The 20,355-nt window shown below is 28.9% G+C and overlaps 2 long non-coding RNA genes across 2 annotated transcripts; both read right to left on the reverse strand.

Moving 5' to 3' along the window:
• Positions 1-12,659: 12,659 nt before the first annotated feature.
• Positions 12,660-13,094, reverse strand: LOC146888579 (uncharacterized). The gene is made up of 2 exons (XR_014993074.1): positions 12,982-13,094; positions 12,660-12,888 (listed from the first exon to the last, which is right to left on the reverse strand). It is a non-coding gene; the product is annotated as an uncharacterized LOC146888579 (long non-coding RNA).
• A 2,641-nt stretch (positions 13,095-15,735) lies between these two features.
• LOC146888580 (uncharacterized) lies at positions 15,736-16,186 on the reverse strand. Its single transcript, XR_014992988.1, has 2 exons — positions 16,097-16,186; positions 15,736-16,001 (listed from the first exon to the last, which is right to left on the reverse strand). It is a non-coding gene; the product is annotated as an uncharacterized LOC146888580 (long non-coding RNA).
• Between the last annotated feature and the right edge of the window lie 4,169 nt (positions 16,187-20,355).

Here is a 20,355-nt window from a genome sequence, read left to right on the forward strand (position 1 = left end):
TACTTGGCACTTTTTTTTCAAATGTCACCTTTCACCACTTTTGATAATCTTTTTCTCATTTTAAGCTTCACTTTCATCACTTTTAAATAGCTAAAATTAATATTCTTCAATTATATTTTCTTATTCATACCATAATTGAATTCATAAGTTTAAAACCACCTTCGATTTGCACTTGAATTCTTATATATATTTTTAACAAATTCTTTTTGTTCAACATCACGTATAAATAAAAAAAAAATATATTATTATTTTATACCTCAATATCGATATTTTTGATCAGTTTTCTTTTCTTTACATTACAACAATTATGCTTCTTTTACCATAATTTTGTTGGGTAATAATAAAAATTAAGAAAATGGCATAAAGCATAAATCTTATAAAACATATACAAACCAAAATCTTGACCTTTATTTGCAAACACAATTAAGGAGAAATTACAATCCTTTATTGTTGTGATTCTCTCTTAGGATTGCATGAGAAAACCTTATTACTTAACTTGTGGGTGCATGAATACAAAAATTTTCAGAAAAATAAGGTTTTGAGTGACATTCACAACAAGTGTCGATACATTTGCAACCACACGATGCACAAGGACGTTTTGCACAATCTGAATCTCTAGCACAATGAGTGCGCTCAATTGGTCCCCTTGCTTCAGATTTCATACTCATATTTGTATACACAAATTAAGAGTTAATAATACATTAATGTCATACATAAATGAAGTTTTTGAAAATAACATGTTCTTGTTTAAAGATGATTCCTAACCTGATGCAATGATGAAGAGAGTCATTGAGAATGCAAGTAGTGCCACACTGCACCTCTTTGTGGTATCCATCTGGTTGGAAAACATGATTCTGGAATGCATATTTATAAGTAAATGGTGACACCTTTTAAATGATATTCTTGTACATATTCTTAATACAAGTTAAACTCCATTAATTGTACATATAAAAGAAAAAATTTGTGATTATTAATGGCAATAAATGAAGAGTGGTCCATGAAGTTGGTAACTTTGATGAGTGTATTGTGTGAAATGATCTCACCAGTCTCATATGACATTGTTTCAGCTGAAAACATTTTAGCCATATAGCTAGATCATGTCGTTTTAGGTAATCAAAGGTTAAGTAAGCAAGCTAGGTCAATAAAATCTTAAGATTAACGGGAAGATGACTTGATTTAGGTAATTTAGGCTCATTCAGGGAAAACTCTGTAATAACACTATAAATAACATTGTTCACGAGGTAATATTTACGCATTCAATACTGCATTTATCGCATACTTACGCATATATCTAAGTTGGGCTTTCGAGTGTCATTGCAGTTACCCATATGCTTCAGACCTAGAGGTACTTGGTGTAACATCCTGGTCAGATATTACTAATTTTAATAAAATAAAATAAAACATATTAATAAAATCTCATTTAATATAATGCCTTTTCCCAAAACGTGGGAAAATTAAATCATTATTACATCTCCGTTAATTCAAAATCCACACAACATAATATCAATCACAATTTCCAAGTTAGATAAAAGTAATTGTTTACAAAATATCCAAAATCCCTAAATAATAAAAACTCTGATAAAGCTTTTCCTAGCTAGCCCCTATCTAATGTTATGCCTCACTCGAACCACCTACAACATCATTTGCTCCCGTGTAACAAATTACACAATCACCAACAAACACAAGCAAATAAGGTGAGCTAAGAGATAACACATATAACCATTCAAATAGATATAAGCATACACTCATCAAAGGAACTCTATCCTTTGATTCACTACCACATGACCACCACCATGTTATCCATGTTCTACATCTTTAGATGAATACCTCAAGATCCCCTTTGCTGCAAAAACTTGTAGAACACGTGCGGGAAACATGCTACGGACTACATTTCGTAACGTCAGGTGGAGTTCCCGATATGAGCCATAGTTCGTAATGTCCCAAAACTACCAAACTCGTCGACTAAGGTCAAAGAGGGAAATCTCTCTGGACCCATTCGTACGAGCCACAACTTGCACACTCACATCGACAATACTCGCGAATCTGAGCCATAACTCAAGGAATGCTCATGTTCATCCGTCATCCTGAGCCACAACTCAAGAGATGTTATTCCGAGCCACAACTCAAGGAATGCCACGTATTTACCCTCTATCCTGTGCCACAAATCAAGGGATACCGTTCTGAGCCACAACTCAAGGAACACTCCAGCAAGTCGATCTTCAAGATATCATCCTAAGCATTGTAGACCACACACATCCAAAGCATACAACATTCTGCACCTGCAATATCGCCTGTTGTTTCTCTAGAGTCGCTAGGCAAAATTCAGTTCCAGATCGCCTGACAGAACTTCTCTACCGCCAGGCACCTCACGCCTCTTATGCCTCTGCCTATACAGATATCTTTTGGCATGATGACACTCACTGCCAAGTGCCACGCATCCCAACATTTCCTTGGAATTGTAGCTATCCCTTGGCGGTTCCAACCTCATCGCTAGCCACTACACTCATCCCAGATACCACAAGTTTAGCTGGTTACTATCCATACTACTTCCAAATCATCAAATCTCATCTCCTATTGACGCGATCAAATTAATACTACTTATCCATAACAACTTCAGTATTGTTAAGAAAGTAGTCAACAAAATAGAAAGGGTAAAGTAACCCAAAGTCGTCTCCCAACGAACACGGAATTGATTTTTCACAAGTTAGTTCTTATAAAATCTATACAAATGAGTTAGTCAAATAAAATAAAAAATATAGGGGATTAAGATAAACAAAGATAGAAATAAAATTTAAAAGATAAAAAGAAATAAAAACAATAGTAAGAAAATAGATTGATTCCATTACTTTTTTCAAAATAGATTCATCATTGGTTATCTAAAGATTATTGCTCGATTAATTATTATTGTAGATTTACAAATTAATCAATGTAAAGTCTCAATTAATTTGTTGGCGTTCTCACTTTTAACCAAAGTACAGTCTCAATTAAAAGTGAGAACTTTTAGATTATCCACGGTAAATTCAACCAAAGTACAGTCTCAATCAAATTTACTATGCCTAATCATGTCTAGTCTTTTATCTCCTCACCAAATAAAAAGCTTAATTAACCAAAGTAAAGTCTCAATTAATTTTAGTTAGAGTAAATACCTTTAATCAAAGTAAAGTCTCAATTATTGGTAAAAACTCGTTCAATCACATGAACTCATATGATCAACATGCATATAGATTTAAAATCATTACTTTTTACGTGATTCAAAGATAAAAGACATAGATGAATTAAAACCTCAACAATAATAAAAAGAACAAAGAAATTAATTGATCTAACTTCAGAATCCAATTAAGAAATTACAATGGAATCAACCCAAAAAGTTTAGAACTCCATGAATACAAAATAAAAATAGAAGAATGGAGAGAGAGAAAGGAAACAAAATTAGGCCCCCTAAGGGTTCCTGAACTCCGAAGTCCCGAATTTGTTCTTTCTACTTCTCCCTTGGTCTCTTTATATAGGAATTGGACTAGGCTTTTTTGTTGCTAAAATCTCTCAAATATCTTTAAAATAAAGATAAAGATAAATATTTAAAAATATTTGGAGAGATATAGACTATTTGACAAATATAATTGGTTGATAATATCAATATCTAATATAATTAAATTAATTAATTAATTAAAGATATATGATAAATTATCACCAATTAGTATTTGTATTAATTTTCCAAATCAACCCTTTGCAATCTCCTTAAATTATCTTCTAAATAATCCAATATCTTCAAGATATATTTGTTAGTTGTGGAACTAAAAAGATTCAAAAAGATCTTGTCATATTTAAAAAAATTTGGTAGTTATTATCTTTTAATATTTTATGATATAATTAAATAAGATAATTATTTAAAAATATCAAATAAAATATCTAAAGATATATTTTTCCCAAATTATCTTCTATCATAAAGATGAAGAAAACTGCAAGGTCCAATTTTTTTGTTCCTCTCTTCTTGGTTTAGCCAAACTTCTTCACTTTTTCAAGTTTTTCTTGTCGTCTTCATGCAATGCTTGGCTTGAAGTTTTGTGCTTTTGATAATTTCTTATTCTTAGATTTATCTTTAAGGTGTCATGAAACTTTAATCAATTTATTTCCACACCTCCATGAGCTCAACTTAGCTGCAGCTGCACTAACACACCTCAAAATATCCAAAGAACATTTATGCAACTAAAAAGCTATTTTTAACATGTTTTTGTATCTCATGCTCAATAAACCCAATTATAGGAAATCCCAATTAAATCAATCTTTAAACACACAAATTCAATTAAATACCCAGAATTAAACACTGAATGAGGGAAAAAATATGCACTTATCATACCCACACACTTATCCTTTTGCACTCCTGGGCAAAATTGAGTAATTTCAAAACTTGTTCTGAGGTATTTTATTTCACATCAACACTGGATCAAAGGAATGAACATCATTGGAGACAAATCAATCTTCTAGAAATAAAATTATCATGTATATACAAACGGAAAGGTTCTATTTTTCACACATGAGTTAATCTTTTGAATTCACAAGACAATCAATTATGAAAGAAAGCACTCAAGTTAAATGTGTATTTTCTCACCAAAATTCCTCCCAAAATTCCTATCAAACTAAGGATTTTACAATGACCTTAATTCACGCATTATTTGTTACTATTCAACTCTAGCTAGTATATCGCCAATCCACTTCTCATGTTTCATTTGATTCCACAGTATCCAGCTCATAAGTGAACCCATAAATTCATTTACATCAATAATTCATACCTTTCTTATTCCTCTAGCCCTCAGCCCATTGTCCAGAAAATTCATACATCCACCTTACTCACTAAAATTTTCCCAAAATGATTTCCAGACCCAAGATCGCACCTCACAGTCACGCAGAATCATCTTCTCTAGTTGGCGCCTGGTGGTAATTTAGGTTCCGCTAGGCGGTGCATATAATTTTGGGTAAACCAAGTATTTTTCTGCACCTGCGAAGGTTCCCAAAAACTCCCAATTTCATTTCTCAGCCTGTTCTCCCAGCCCTGCAAGAAATTCCACTTACTATTGTGCAATCTCTCAGCCCAACCATTCCAGTAACTTTTCCACTCCAATTCAACTGACAATTAATCTCAAAACACCAAACCCCCAATTCCCAAACCCTAAGTCAAGGTTCAAAGCATTTTCCCCAATTACTTCCAATCCCAGTGTAATTCCACAAATATTGGTATCCAAAAATTAATCCATATATAAAGTTCCCATTTTCCCTTAGAACCATCCAGATATCACCAACATAGCTCGTGTCGCCTGACAGTTGTTCATCCCCATCAGACGGATCATACAGAAACCCAAAAAATATGTTAGAAAGGTTGTGTCGCCTGGCGGTTAGTTCGTACCGCCAGGCAGTTTCTAGAAAATCTAGAAATCCAGTGTAATTCCCATGTGTAGCTTGGCGAGCCTTCAACGTCGCTAAGCGGTTTCTGGAAAAATCCAAAAAATTGTATAGAAATTAGAACTCTCAAATATCAAAGTTCACATACACATTATATAATGCACAGTTCAATGACAGTAGATTAAAACAAACAATCACAACTCCCCTAACCTGGATTGCTTGCTTAAGTCTTGGAATTCTCAAGTCCTTGTGTACCATAATAATTCCAGGCCTTGTCTCCTTTCTAAGTTTATTCTCAGTCCTTGCTATCCTCTCTAATTAGTCCAGAACACACTCTCCTCACAACACTCATTCTTGGCAGTCTCAAAACCTTCTCTTTCTTTCTCAATTGGTCTCTTAATCATGTCTTAATTAAGGTTAATGGCCATAAAACGAAAATTGACATTAAAATGGGTTTAATTGCCATTCAAGATTCATTAGTGGGTTTTTTTCAGCCCTCTTGGCTTCCCCCCAAATAGCTAGGGTTTCTGGTTCTTCGCATTCATGCCAAAAAGAAATTTTCGCAAAAAGAAAGCTTAATTCTTGTTTAGCAAGGTTTCAACACACAACTATGCAATTCCAAAGCAAGTTTCGTGATAATTCTTCTAAATCTAGGATTATATTATCACTCATCATGATCAATCATATTATAAAAATAATACATAATTAAAATAACACTCAATTTGGCATACACAACATTTTAATCCAAGTCCTTTCAACATAACCAAGTACTCTCAACCATTTGAGCTAGTATTATTCCACATCATAAAAGTCTGCATTAAATGCCATAAAGGCTCCCACTACCCGCATTTATTAAATAATTATTTATTTAATTATTTAAATTCCCTGGGTCTTACAATTGGATTAAAGGGAGACATTCCCGCAAGAACATTTGACACTCACCGTTGGATCGAGGTACTTTTCAAAAGAATGCATGGTGTCCACTTGATTAATAACGACAGACAACTATAGATGGAGTTACTGGTTAATAGCTCTAGCGAGATTGCTTTATTGATGGAGTTAAAGAAGGAGTTAGCTAATTTGAAAAAAATGGAATGCTAAGGAAATGGATTCCTTAAGGAAGGAAAATGCTAGTATGAAAATAAAACTCGAGGAGGATGACCTGGAGAAAGTCCAACATAGGCCTACTGAAACACATCCTACCACATCGTCAACACATGGCCGACACTACATTATTGGGAAGCAAGAATGATCTTTTTTTGGATAGTATCATGGAAACCCCTTTTCCTAGTAACTAGAAGGCTATGATAGTGGATAGGTACGATGTCACCCAGTTATCTTGTACACCATTGATGTACACCATCGATTGCTTTAACATGTTGGTAACACAGTTTTGCACTCAGTTTGCTACAAGTCGACCACAACATCTCACATTGATAACCCTTGTCAACATATAGCAGGAGAAGAGAGAGTATGTACGAACGTTTATGAAATGTTTCGACAAGATAAGGCTCAACGTCTGAAATTTCAATCCCAAAGTTTCTTTGTGTCACATGGTCACAGACTTGCGCCCATAGGTTTTTATCGACAACTTGTGTAAGATGTTGGTCGTAGATTTGGATGATTTAGGGCAAAAGACAACCAATATCATGCAACTTGAAGAGCTAGAAGACTTTAAAAGCAAATGGGGACCTAAGATACAAGAACCTTAGATATAGAAGATTCTACCTGACTGAGATAGTTTCCTGAAAGTGGGACCTTGACTACAGGAACAAAGGGCTGCCAAATTTACGTGGTATACACCTCTTAATGTCACGAGATCATGTGTCTTAGAGGAGACTCTTAATTCCAACATTGTAGTGGCATTAAGGAAAACGCGGATTCTACCTAATGCAAATCTCAACACTCAATGTCGATACCATCAAATTTTCGGTCACACAACTGATGAATGATTAACCCTTAAAGACAAGATTGAGGAGCTTATCCAAGCATGGCATCACAAAAAATTTTGTGTCCTGGGAAGAAGGAGGATCTCATCATGTATGAGGGAAGTAACTTGATAAGGGCTCATTTTACCTATTTGACGCATGCATTTTAGCACTTATCTTGATTGCATTCATTGAATATCTTGAAAACTTTACTCCTTTTTTTCTAGATTTAACTTAAAGCATTTGGATATGATCATGTCTAGCAAATTAATGTATTTTAGATGAAATTTTTACAGTATTTAAAGAAAGAGAGTATAATGGCTTGAGCAACTTTAAGGCGGTTTCAAGAAAATTCAAAATTTTGCCTCCATAACTCAAGCAGAGGATTTGTTGCTTAAGCCATACAAAGAAAACTTTACCATGAAGTAACTTCAAGCACCAACTTTGGAGCTCAACCATGGAGGAAACTTACCATTGAAGAAAAATTTGTGATCAAATGTCAGAACCAACACTCAAGCTTCAAGGAAATCCTCCATGGAAGGAAAGCTCACAAGCTTGACCACCATGATTGGAGCTACAACTAACCCACATTTTTCTATAAATTAAGGGGCAGTCCACATGTATTTCATCCGGATTTCGTTTAAAATTATATCTAGAGACTTAGTTTCTCTCTCTAGAGTTTCTTTCTTTAATTTCTATTGTAATATGTTAAGTCAGAGGAGACATGAGGAATGTACAACTTCTCCTAGGATCGAGTGTTAGAATCATCATAAGTTGTTGAACTTCTGAGTGTTGGGATAAGGGTTTAGAAATGACGAGAGAGGGGTTTCGATTCTTACTAACCACCTTCTCCCTCTTTTTCTATGTTGCAATTTCCTTTTTTTTCATTGGTTTTGTGGAACTTTGGAAATTGAATGGAGATTGTGATGTTGGAGCGATGAGGGGTGAGGCATAAGAGAAATGAAAACTTTGTGAGGGGCTGACGAGGGGAGCGTGATAGAGTTAAAAGGTATTTTGAGGATTAAGAGTTTTGTGGGAGTGCATGAAGAAAAAAAGAAGGTATAAAAGAAATGGTCTTCCTAATAATAGGGTAAATAATAATTTATTGTGTGACTGCAAATATATTTATACACCAACACATTGGAGATATATGGAATGTCTTTAACTAAGTGTTTATTAAATAAAATGAAATCACAGGTATGACACTATTTTTTACTTTAGGCCACACTTAACTAGCCCACATGTATAAAATTATTGCCTAAATATAGGAAGGGTTAAATAAGTTTTTGGTCCCTCAAGTTTCAGTGAAATTTGGAATTAGTCCTTCTTCAAATCTTTCAACCAATTTAGTCCTTCATCTTTAAAAATACGTTAATTTAGTCATCTTAACCAAATTTTATTAAGTTTATCTGATATTTTAAGTGCATTTCATAATAATATTTGAATTGTTTACACTGTTTGACACATTTTCGCTTTAATGTTAACTCAAGTATTATCATAAAATGCGTTTAAAATGTCAAATAAACTTAATAAAATTTGGTAAGAATGACTAAATCCACGTATTTCTAAAGATGAATGACTAAATTGGTATAAAGTTTCGAAGATTGATTAATTCCAAAATTCACTGAAACTTGAAGGACCAAAAACATATTTAACCCATATACGAAAGGTCAAGATGATATAGGTGTGGCTTAAAAAAAACTAAAAACCACATTTTATAAATTGTTCATTAAATAGACAACATTTTCTTCAATGTTACCCTTGGAAAATGTAGGCTAAACAATAAAATAATGACATCTTCATTGTGTTATATCCTTCTCATATACACTAACACTTTGAATATTCTTAACACCTATAGATTAGGCAACACGTACATAGATTAGGCAACACTTACATGGCAACGACTCAAAAATCGATTTCTAAAACAGGAATAAGCCACAATTTTTTTTTTGTTAATTATATACTAAGTTTTATTTTCTTTTAATACATAGTGCATAGATAAAGCGTTGGCCAATTTGTTTTAAGCAATGTGTTAGAAAATATAGATAGTTAAAGGCAACAATTATTAAAGTGTGGAAAGTTTATACTACAAAATTGTGGGTACTTTATCTTTAAAATAGCATATTATCCAATAATAATTAAATTGTTGTAAGGAGTATTGATAGTCAAGTCACAATTGAATCATGGTACTTGGAAAGAGTTGTACCTTGACTATTAACTATAGCTTTTGGTCTAAAATTAAACGTTTGATCTAATAATTGGTATGAAAGTCAAGATCATTAGTTCTTGTAAATGTGTTGCTTAAACATTGGTTGAAAAGTGTAGTTTATTATTTTCATTTAAGACAAAACTTTTGTAATTTGTTGTTTAAACTAAAAAAGAAAATGGTAAGCCCAATCTCTTCTTATCTTATTTTATTCTTGATGAAACACTTATGAGCAGTCAACATTTTTATCAATTTCCAACTTCTTAGAAATGTGTTACCAAGTTTTGTTTTCCTATTTCTTTATAATTTTATTTTAACGTCTTTCTTTTGAAAGAATAAGAAAAAATTATTAGTTAATAGTTGAAAAACAATAAAGTATCCACTAAATTAATTTAGTACGAATTCATTACAACTCCAATAAATTAATACACACAAATCTTCAAAGGATGAATAAATTGGTTAAACATTTAAAAATGATTTAAAAACAGAAAAAATGAGTCAGTTTAGAGAAACAATAACTTCTATAAAATACATTTTGATTAGTTACTTTTTTTTATTTATTGCTTAAACTTTTTAATAATAAATTAATCGAGTTTAACTTATATTATCTATTCATTTCGTCTATTCATATCATTTACTTTTATATTATATATTCCGACTCTTAGTATTTTTCAAGTTCTTACAATAGTTATCATCCTTACACACTGTTAGTCTCTATATAATTTTAAAAAACAATATTAATAATGATGGTTATATGAATAAATAATGGGTAGTTAATCAATATCTCAATGGGTTTTTTTATATTTTATTTTAAAATATAATTAAAAGTAAAATGAAAAATATAAAACATGTTCGTTTATATTGTTATGGACTTTTTTTATTTTAAAATATAATAATTAGAAATTTAAAATATATACATTAAAAGGAAGAATTCTTTTATATATTATTATAGAGTATTTTATTTTTATATTTATTTTTTTAATTTTAAAATATAATTAAGAGTAAAACAGAAATGTTAAATTGTTTTAATATATATTGTTATAGATATTATATATTACAATTTTTATAATTTTAAAATAAAATTAAGGTAAAGTAATATATGAGATGGAAATTTCATTATATAATATTATAGATAAATAGTAGTATATTTATTAATTATTTAATCATAGCCAATTTTTTGGTAATAATCTTAAATTAAAAAATATATAAATAATTTCTGTTTTAGAAAATTTATGTATGAATTTACCAGCCATATTTTCCATACAAGATTAAAAAAAAAAAAAAACTTGCAAGTTCATCTTCATGATCACTTCAACAAGAAAATTACCCTCGATTTCTTTATATATATGAAATGAGATAGTTTCATAAAACACACCAATTTTTTCCATCTTGATGCAAGAATAATCATAGTTACCACACAAAAAAATGCATGAAATTTGTTTCAGATAGCAAAATTATCCACGATTCTATTATTTTGAAATGCAATTTTATTAGATGCTTTAGAGCTCTCAACGTCCACCAGATAAATTTTGACTAAATTATATTATATAAATAAATGTATATAATGTTTATAATTTTAAGAGATAGTTCTATAAAATTAAGTTAAATATATAAATCTTTTTTATTAAGATGATATTAGAACCTTTTCTAATAAAATATATACAATTAAGTTTTTTCTTCTGTGTTATTATTACTGTCAGGTTCTAAAGAGGAAGTTTTACGGGATAAAACTTGAGTTCAACTACATAAGAAATTGTGACCACTCTCAATCCAAAATCTTAAAACAATCAATTTATGGGTCTTTATCTTTATATAATATTTCACTTTTTTTATTTTTAATCAATATGATACTTAAACTCATATTTAAATTTCTAACTCTTTTCTTTTCTTGTATAACGAAAATAAATTGTAAGTATCAATGGAGAAAGATAAATAAAAAGTTGTGTTTATAAATAAGATTCATAATCCTTCATTATAATGATTAAAATTGATTACATCACAATCACAGCATACTCAGAATGTTGGAGTATGATCAGGTAGGTGGTGGATTGCAAAAGCACGTGTGATTGGTGCAAAATGAATGAGTCTTTTTCATCAGTGTGTTTAATAATTAATAAATAATTAATACGCATTGAATTTTATATTTAAATTTTATATAAATCTGTAATTAATAATAATATTAAATGAATTGATTATAAATATAAATGAGTGATAAAATTAATAGTATTATTAAACATTGTATTGTTAAAATGTAGTTTATTTTTAAAAGTTAGTAAATTATTAATAAATATACATGTGATTTCGTACAACCTTATTAAATACATATTACTTGCCTTTTTTAGGAATCCAGAAAAACTAACGTCTCCTAGGTTTTAATGAAATATTTATAAAGCTTTTTCACTTAAATTTTTATATTATAACAAATACATATTTGTAAACTAATCTTATTTCCTCTTTCTTATATGTGGATACGTTTTGGAGGTAAATTTATTCCTTTTCATTTATTTTTTTTTAATTTTTAGATAATATATAATATTGCTTTTTGTAATTATACCCCTGTTTTCCCTTTTAGTATTTTGAAGAAAGAAACTTAAAAGAAGTATAATAAATAATTCATTTAATATTGTATTGAAAACAAAAGAACTAAATATTTTTCTTTGTTTAGAAATAAAAACTTTGAAACGTCTATTACTTTAAGGAGAGAAAGTAAAGATTGGAGAAAAAAATCACGTTACATGCAACCAATGTTTAAGCAACACATTTACAAGAACTCATGATCTTGAATTCTAAATTGGTGGCTAACTATTTTGCAACTACCATTTTCTTGTACTGCATGTCATAATCGAATTCATAATTTGAAATCCACCTTTGATTTGCTCTTGAATTATTATATATATTTTTAACAAAGATTCATTTTGTTCAGTATCATGTATTAAATAAATGAAAATATTGTTTTATATCCTAGTACCAATATTTTTATCACCATTCATATTTTTATATTACAACATAACAGTAATGCTTCTTTTACTATAATTTTGTTGTGCATTAAAAAAAATTAAGAAAAGTGCATAAAGCATAAATCTTACAAAATATATACAAGCCAAAATTCAGACCTTTGTTTTCAAACACAATTAAGAAGAAATTGCAATACTTTATTGTTGTGATTCTTTATTGGGATCGCATGAGAAAACCTTATTACTCAACACCAAAAATCAGAAAAATAAGGTTTTGTGGGACAATGACAACAATTCTTGATACATTTGCAACCACATGATGCACAAGGACGACGTGCACAATCTTGATCGTTATCACATGGAGTTTGCACAACGGGTCCCCTTGCTTCAGATTTCATACTCATATCTGTGTACACAAATTAAGAGTTAATAATACATTAATGACATACATAAAAGAATTTTTGAAAATACATGTTCATGTCAAAAGATGATTCCTAACCTGATGCAATGATGAGGAAAGCTAATGAGAATGCAAGTAGTGCCACACTACACCTCTTTGTGCTATCCATCTTGTTGAAAAACATGATTTTGGAATCCCTATTTATAAGTAAATGATGACACCTTCTAAACGATATTCATTACAAGAAAATGTTTTATTAGCAACCCATTTTAGTATCCAAAAGTTGTTACCCACTATAGTGACCAATTTAATTACCAATTTATAGAATAAAAATTATTGTTTACTAAAATAGTCACTATTATGAATGAAAAATTATAATTGATCTATAAATTGGTTTCTAAATTTTAGCTATCAAAGAAAATTGGTCACTAAACATTAGCTACCTTACTTTTTGCTAACAGAGGAATTGGTCTTTAAATTAGTCTATAATTAATTAGTAACCAATTTAACAACCAATTATAATTTTTTATTCATCATAGTGACTATTTTAGAAACAAATAATTTTTTTTTATTTTGTAAAATTGATATTTAAATTAGTCGCTATAGTGACAAATAACCTTTGGTCACTAAAATTAGTTACTAATGAGATATTTTCTTGTAATAAATCTCGATTCAAGTTAAACTTCCTTAATTATACCGATAAAGGAAAACATGTATCGTTATCAATGACAATAAATGAAAAGTTGTCCATAATGGTAACTTTGATGAATGTATTATTTGAAATTGCATTAATTGTACATATAAAAGAAAACGTGTATCATTGTCAATGGTAATAACTAGCCATTAATTATTTATTCATATAACCATCATTATTAATACTGTTTTTTAAAATTATATAGAGACTAACAGTGTGTAAGGATGATAACTATTGTAAGCACTTGAAAAATACTAAGAGTAGGAATATATAATAAAAGTAAATGATATGAATAGACGAAATGAATAGATAATATAAGTTAAAGTCGATTAATTTATTATTAAAAAGTTTAAGCAATAAATAAAAAAAGTAACTGACTAATTTTTTTTTGTAGAAGTTATTGTTTCTCTAAACTGACTCATTTTATCTGTTTTTAAATCATGTTTAACCAATTTATTCATCCTTTGAAGATTTGTGTGTATTAATTTATGGGAGTTGTAATGAATTCGTTCTAAATTAATTTAGTGGATAATTTATTGTTTTTCAACTATTAACTAATTTTTTTTCTTATTCTTTCAAAAGAAAGACATTAAAATAAAATTATAAAGAAATAGGAAAACAAAACTTGGTAACACATATTTCTAAGAAGTTGAAAATTGATAAAAATGTTGACTCCTCATAAGTGTTTCATCAAGAATAAAATAAGATAAAAAGAGATTGGGCTTACCATTTTCTTTTAGTTTAGACAACAAACTTACAAGTTTTGTCTAAAAAAACTGTGACATTAAGTTTAGATAATGACTATTTTCCTAAAGCCATGAATTTCTTGAAAACTGTTGCCTTAAATGAAAATAATAGAATACACTTTTCAACCAATGTTTAATCAACACATTCACAAGAACTCGTAATCTTGACTTTCATATCAATTATTGGATCAAACATTTAACTCTGGGCCAAAATTTATAGTTAATAGTCAAGGTGCAAATCTTTCCAAGTACCACGATTCGATTGTAACTTGACTATCAATACACCTTACAATAATTTAATCATTATTGGGTAATATGATATTTTAAAGTTAAAGTACCCACAATTTTGTGGTATAAACTATCCACGTTTTAATAATTGTTGCCTTTAACTATCAATATTTTTTAATGCATTGCTTAAAACAAATTGGCAACGCTTTTGCTATGCATTATGTATTAAAAGAAAATAAAACTGGTATATAACTAATAATAGAAAATTGTGACTTTTCCTATTTTAGACAACGATTTTTGAGTCATTGCTATGGAAGTGTTACCTAATTTATAGGTGTTAAGAAAATTCATAGTGTAATATGAGAAGGATATAACACAAAGAAGAAGTCACAATTTTTGTTGTTTAGCCCACATTTTCTAAAGGTAACATTGAAAAAAATGTTGCCTATGTAATCAACAATTTATAAAATGTGGCCTTTAGTATTTTTTAAGCCACACCTATATCATCATAACATTTTCTATGTTTAGGTAATAATTTTATACATGTGAACTAGTTCAGTGTAGCCTAAAGTAAAAAATGGTGTCGTACCAATGGATTTCAATGTTGATTTAGTCATCAGTTTAGTAACTAATTTATCCACCAATTTAGCCATTGATTTAAATACTAATTTAGTCACTAATTTAGTCATCGATACTATTTTAACTAAATTAAAAAACGTATTTATTTGTGACCAAATTAGCAACAGAAAACTATTTTATTAAATTAAAATAAGTCCTTATTAGTGACAGAATTAGTGACCAAATTTTGGTTGCTAAATTGGTCTCCAATTAGCGATTGAAATTTCGGTAGCTGTTTAGCCACCGATTTTTAAATTTGTGACTAATTATTTTGCGATTAGGATTTTCTTGTAATGCATGTCATAATCGAATTCATAATTTGAATTCATAATTTAAAACCCACCTTCGATTTGCACTTGAATTATTATATATATTTTTAACAAAGATTCTTTTTATTCAGTATCATGTATTAAAAAAAATAAAAATATTATTTTATAGCGCAGTACCAATATTTTTATCAGCATTCATTTTTTTATATTACAACAGTAATGCTTCTTTTACCATAATTTTGTTGCGTAATAAGAAAGATTAAGAAAAGAGCATAAAGCATAAATCTTACAAAACATATACAAGCCAAAGTTCGAACTTTTATTTTCAAACATAATTAAGGAGAAATTGCAATCCTTTATTGTTGTGATTCTTTATTGGGATCGCATGAGAAAACCTTATTACTCAACACCAAAAATCAGAAAAATAAGGTTTTGAGTGACAATGACAACAATTCTTAATACATTTGCAACCACATGATGCACAAGGACGACGTGCACAATCTAGATTGTTATCACAGGGAGTTTGCGCAATGGGTCCCCTTGCTTCAGATTTCATACTCATATCTGTGTACACAAATTAAGAGTTAATAATACATTAATGACATACATAAAAAAAATTTTTGAAAATAACATGTTCATGTTAAAAGATGATTCCTAACCTGATGCAATGATGAGGAAAGCCAATGAGAATGCAAGTAGTGCCACACTACACCTCTTTGTGGTATCCATCTTATTGAAAAACATGATTCTGAAATGCCTATTTATAAGTAAATGGTGACACCTTTTAAATGATATTCATTACAAGAAAATGTCTCACTAGCAACCAATTTTAGTGACCAAAAGTTGTTAGTCACTATAGTGACCAATTTATAAAATAAAAAATTATTGGTTACCAAAATAGTCACTATTATGAATGAAAAATTATAATTGGTCTCTAAATTGATTTCTAAATTTTAGCTACCAAAGAAAATTGCTCACCAAACATTGGCTACCTTAATTTTTGCTACCAAAGGAATTGGTTTTTAAATTAGTCTCTAATTAATTAGTGACCAATTTAACGATCAATTATATTTTTTTATTTATAATAGTGACTATTTTAGTAACAAATAATTTTTCTATTTTGTAAATTGATATCTAAATTGATCACTATAGTAACTAACAACTTTGGTCACTAAAATTGATTACTAACGAGACATTTTTCTTGTAATAATTCTCTATACAAGTTAAACTTCATTGATTGTACATATAAAAGAAAATGTGTATCGTTATCAATAGCAATAAATGAAAAGTGCTCCATGAAGTTGGTAACTTTGATGAATGTATTATGTGAAACTACATTGATTGTACATATAAAAGAAAACGTGTATCATTATCAATGATAATAAATGAAGAGTGATCCATTAAGTTGGTCACTTTAATGAATGTATTGTGGGAGCTCGAAATGATATTGTCAGTCTCAAACGACATTGTTTCAGCTGAGAACATCTTAACCATATAAATAGATCATGTTAGCTTTATATAATAAGATTAACAGACTAATCAAAGATTAAGTGGGCAAGGTAGGTCAGTAAAATCCCATAATTATTTGGAAGATGTCTTAATTTAGGTAATTTATAATAAAACATTATTGGAATTATCGATGAAATTTTATCGACAAATTTATCTTTATCATTAAATTTAACTTATCTATAGATTTTATCGTTGGATTTCAAGAAATTAATAACCGACGAATTTAATTTTGTTAGTAATACAAATTAAAACTACTAACTGAAAATCTCGTTCATAAATTAATCTTTTAAATTTTGTGTTAATTAATTGCTTCATTCATTTAAATTTTATCGATAAAAATAATTTTAATTATAGAAAAAATATTTATTTCAAATTTTCTTTTTTTATAGTATAATGTTTTTCTCACCATTAATTATTAATATTTTTTATCCTTTTAATTTTTGTGTTAATTAATTAATAAATCTATTAAAATGTATTGATAAAACTAATTTTAATTACAGAAAAATATTTATACCAAAATTTCTTTCTTTTATTGTATAAGAATTTTTTCACCATCAATTATTAATATTTTATTATTTTTTTAATTTTTTTGTTAATAATAATTAATTCATTCATAGCAAAACTTTTATTCCATTTATTTGAATTTTAATTAATTCATTTAATCAACATTAATTAATAATTTAAGATTATAGGAAAACTTTTATTCTGTAAATTTAAATTCAATTGAAAAACTAAAACATAATAATAATTATTATTATTAAACAAATTAATTCTTTTAAATTTTATTTATAAAAATCATTTTAATTATATATGTGAGAAAATAGAAATTGGTATGTTAGAATAATATAGTGTATAAAATAATGAAACTCGATTATTTTAATATTAAAATGTCAACGTATAAATAGAAATTTTCGAAACGAGTTTCATTAGATATAAATATTTTATCTCTCTAAAAACCTTTCTTCTAGAACTCTCTCCCTTCTCTCTAAATTTCTCACATCTATCTTTATTTGTTTAAAGAATCAGAGACAACTAGGGTAACCCTTGAGGCGAGCTCTATATTTTTGTCCGATCAATTTCTCAAATAGAGTAAGTTGATCTTCTACTCTTTTCTTTTGTTTAGTTTAGTTTTATGTGCATGCGGGAAATTTCAACTCGAATGTATCCTCTAAATTACCTTAGTGTTTTCCATTGATCAATGATTTTGATGATGTTCCCTGATCATGTTCTTGTTGTTCATAGGTTGAGTTGTGGACTCTGTTAGGTTTGTAAATGAATTTGATACTTTCTTTGAGTTGTCTCGTAGTATCACATGTAAGAGAAGCTAATTTCTCTGTCTTTAATTCATAAACCTGTTAGAACTATATATTGTATGATTATTCTATGATTGATTGTGGTATCTGAGATGTAGCATGGTTTATGATGTGTGAAAGCTATGGAATCTAGGTTTATTTTAAAAGGAAGTTGTTTAAAAATGATGATGTTTAGTATTGCAATTGAAGTCATTTGATATGGATGTTTGGCGTAAACTTGAGTGTGATATGTGCTTGTTATCTGTGATGGTCTTGGCAAAGTTTAGATATGCCTTAGAAATGCAAAATTGTGCAAAAACTATATTCTGCAGAATTATGCAGACCCGTTGGGCGAGCATTTACTCTTTGCCCAACGAGATGACGTGTTCGCTAAGTGAGTGTATCAGTACATAATTTGGATATTGGTTGATTTTAAATTTGGAAGTTTGTAATTTTGTATGAATGATTGGTATATGATATGAGATTGAGATGTGTTAATACTGATTCAAGGAGAATTAGTGATGAATTCTGATAGCGTATGCATTGAACTAGGGATTGTCTTGACAGTTATCCTAGCGCTCTAATAACCATTCAAATTCTCAAGTAGAGAGGAATAAGGTATGTGGTGAGAGGAGCAGGAGGTCCTAACCTAGGAATTTTTTTCTTGACCAAAGGTGTTAACATACTAACCTTGTGTGTGGTATAGTTTAACTCTTTATCTATCGCTCTACAGAGCATGAGATGCATGCACTACAAGTGCATAACTACCTAGATCCAACCTCAATGCATGTATTCGAATTAATTGAGTCTTTGAGTCTTAGTTTTAAATATCAACTTGAATTGAATGGATTGTTTGTGTGTGACTTAAGTATTTGTTTTGTGAATTGAATTGATCTTTTAATTACTTTAGCTTACCTTTTTTTTCTATATCTTGTTTCTGGTGTTTGTCTCCTTTTGCAATGATCATTTGAATGGTGTGAGCAGTCGAAGATTCTACAGTTGGGTTAGTAGAAGGAGGAGGAGGAGATGTTGTTGAGTAGTTATATATAGATAGTTGATGTTTAGACTCGTGTTTTCTTTTTAAAACTTTTAGATAGTTTTGTATATAAATTGTATTTCAGTTTATGTTACTTTATGAGATGACTGTAGTATGATATTTATATGCCAGAGTTCTGTGTTGTGAGTTATAAATATGAAATCTTTTATTTGATGGCTTAGAATGTTAATTAGGATGTTACAATATAAAATATTTATCTCAATTTTTTTTTTACAATATAAGACTTTTATCACTATTGATTATTGATATTTTACTATATTTTTAACTTTTTGTGTTAATTAATTAATTAATTCATTTCAATTTTATTTACAAAAAAAAATAATGATAGAAAATATTTATTTCAAATTCTTTTTCTTTTATAGAATAATATTTTTATTATTATTCATTATTAATATTTTCATATTATAAAATTTCTATTATCAATATATGATTTATTGTTAAATTATTTAAGAATATTAATGACTAACTACATGTATGGAAAATATATTTTTTTCTACATAAATGTTGAAATCGGTATTTAATATATATATATATATATATTAAATCCTTTATTCTATTTATTTAAATTTAATATTTATAAAGTTAAAATACTAATAATTAATAATAATTAAATTTTGATTGTAAGAGTAATATGAAACTGGACCAATTCAGCTGACCCATTACAAATTTTGAAACATAATAAAACAACACTAATTGCCTCTCTTTACCTCACAAATTCATTATTTCTCCTTCTCAAGGTGCTGTCAAAGGAAGCTCATCTCCAACTGCCAATCCTTTCGTGCTCAAACAAAGTCATCACCGCCACAACCATCGCCACTACCACCTTCGCAGTCATCTTTACTTATGGAGTTATAGAAGGAGTTAGCTATGACAACTTAACTATGATATAGAATTTATTTTGTGCACGTGAGTGAGTTTGAATGCGTTGATTTATCCTAATTGATTGAAATTAATATTGTAATATTTTAATGTTAGGTATGTTTTTCTGTTAAATGCTTTAATTGATTTTAAATGCATGTTAAATTTATATTTGAGTGTTGGAACTAGTCGTTTAAGCATC

The sequence above is a fragment of the Vigna unguiculata genome, chromosome 1 (assembly GCF_037176805.1).
Source record: "Vigna unguiculata cultivar grain cowpea cultivar isolate G323 ecotype 2 chromosome 1, ASM3717680v1, whole genome shotgun sequence".
Classification (NCBI taxonomy): Eukaryota; Viridiplantae; Streptophyta; class Magnoliopsida; order Fabales; family Fabaceae; genus Vigna; species Vigna unguiculata.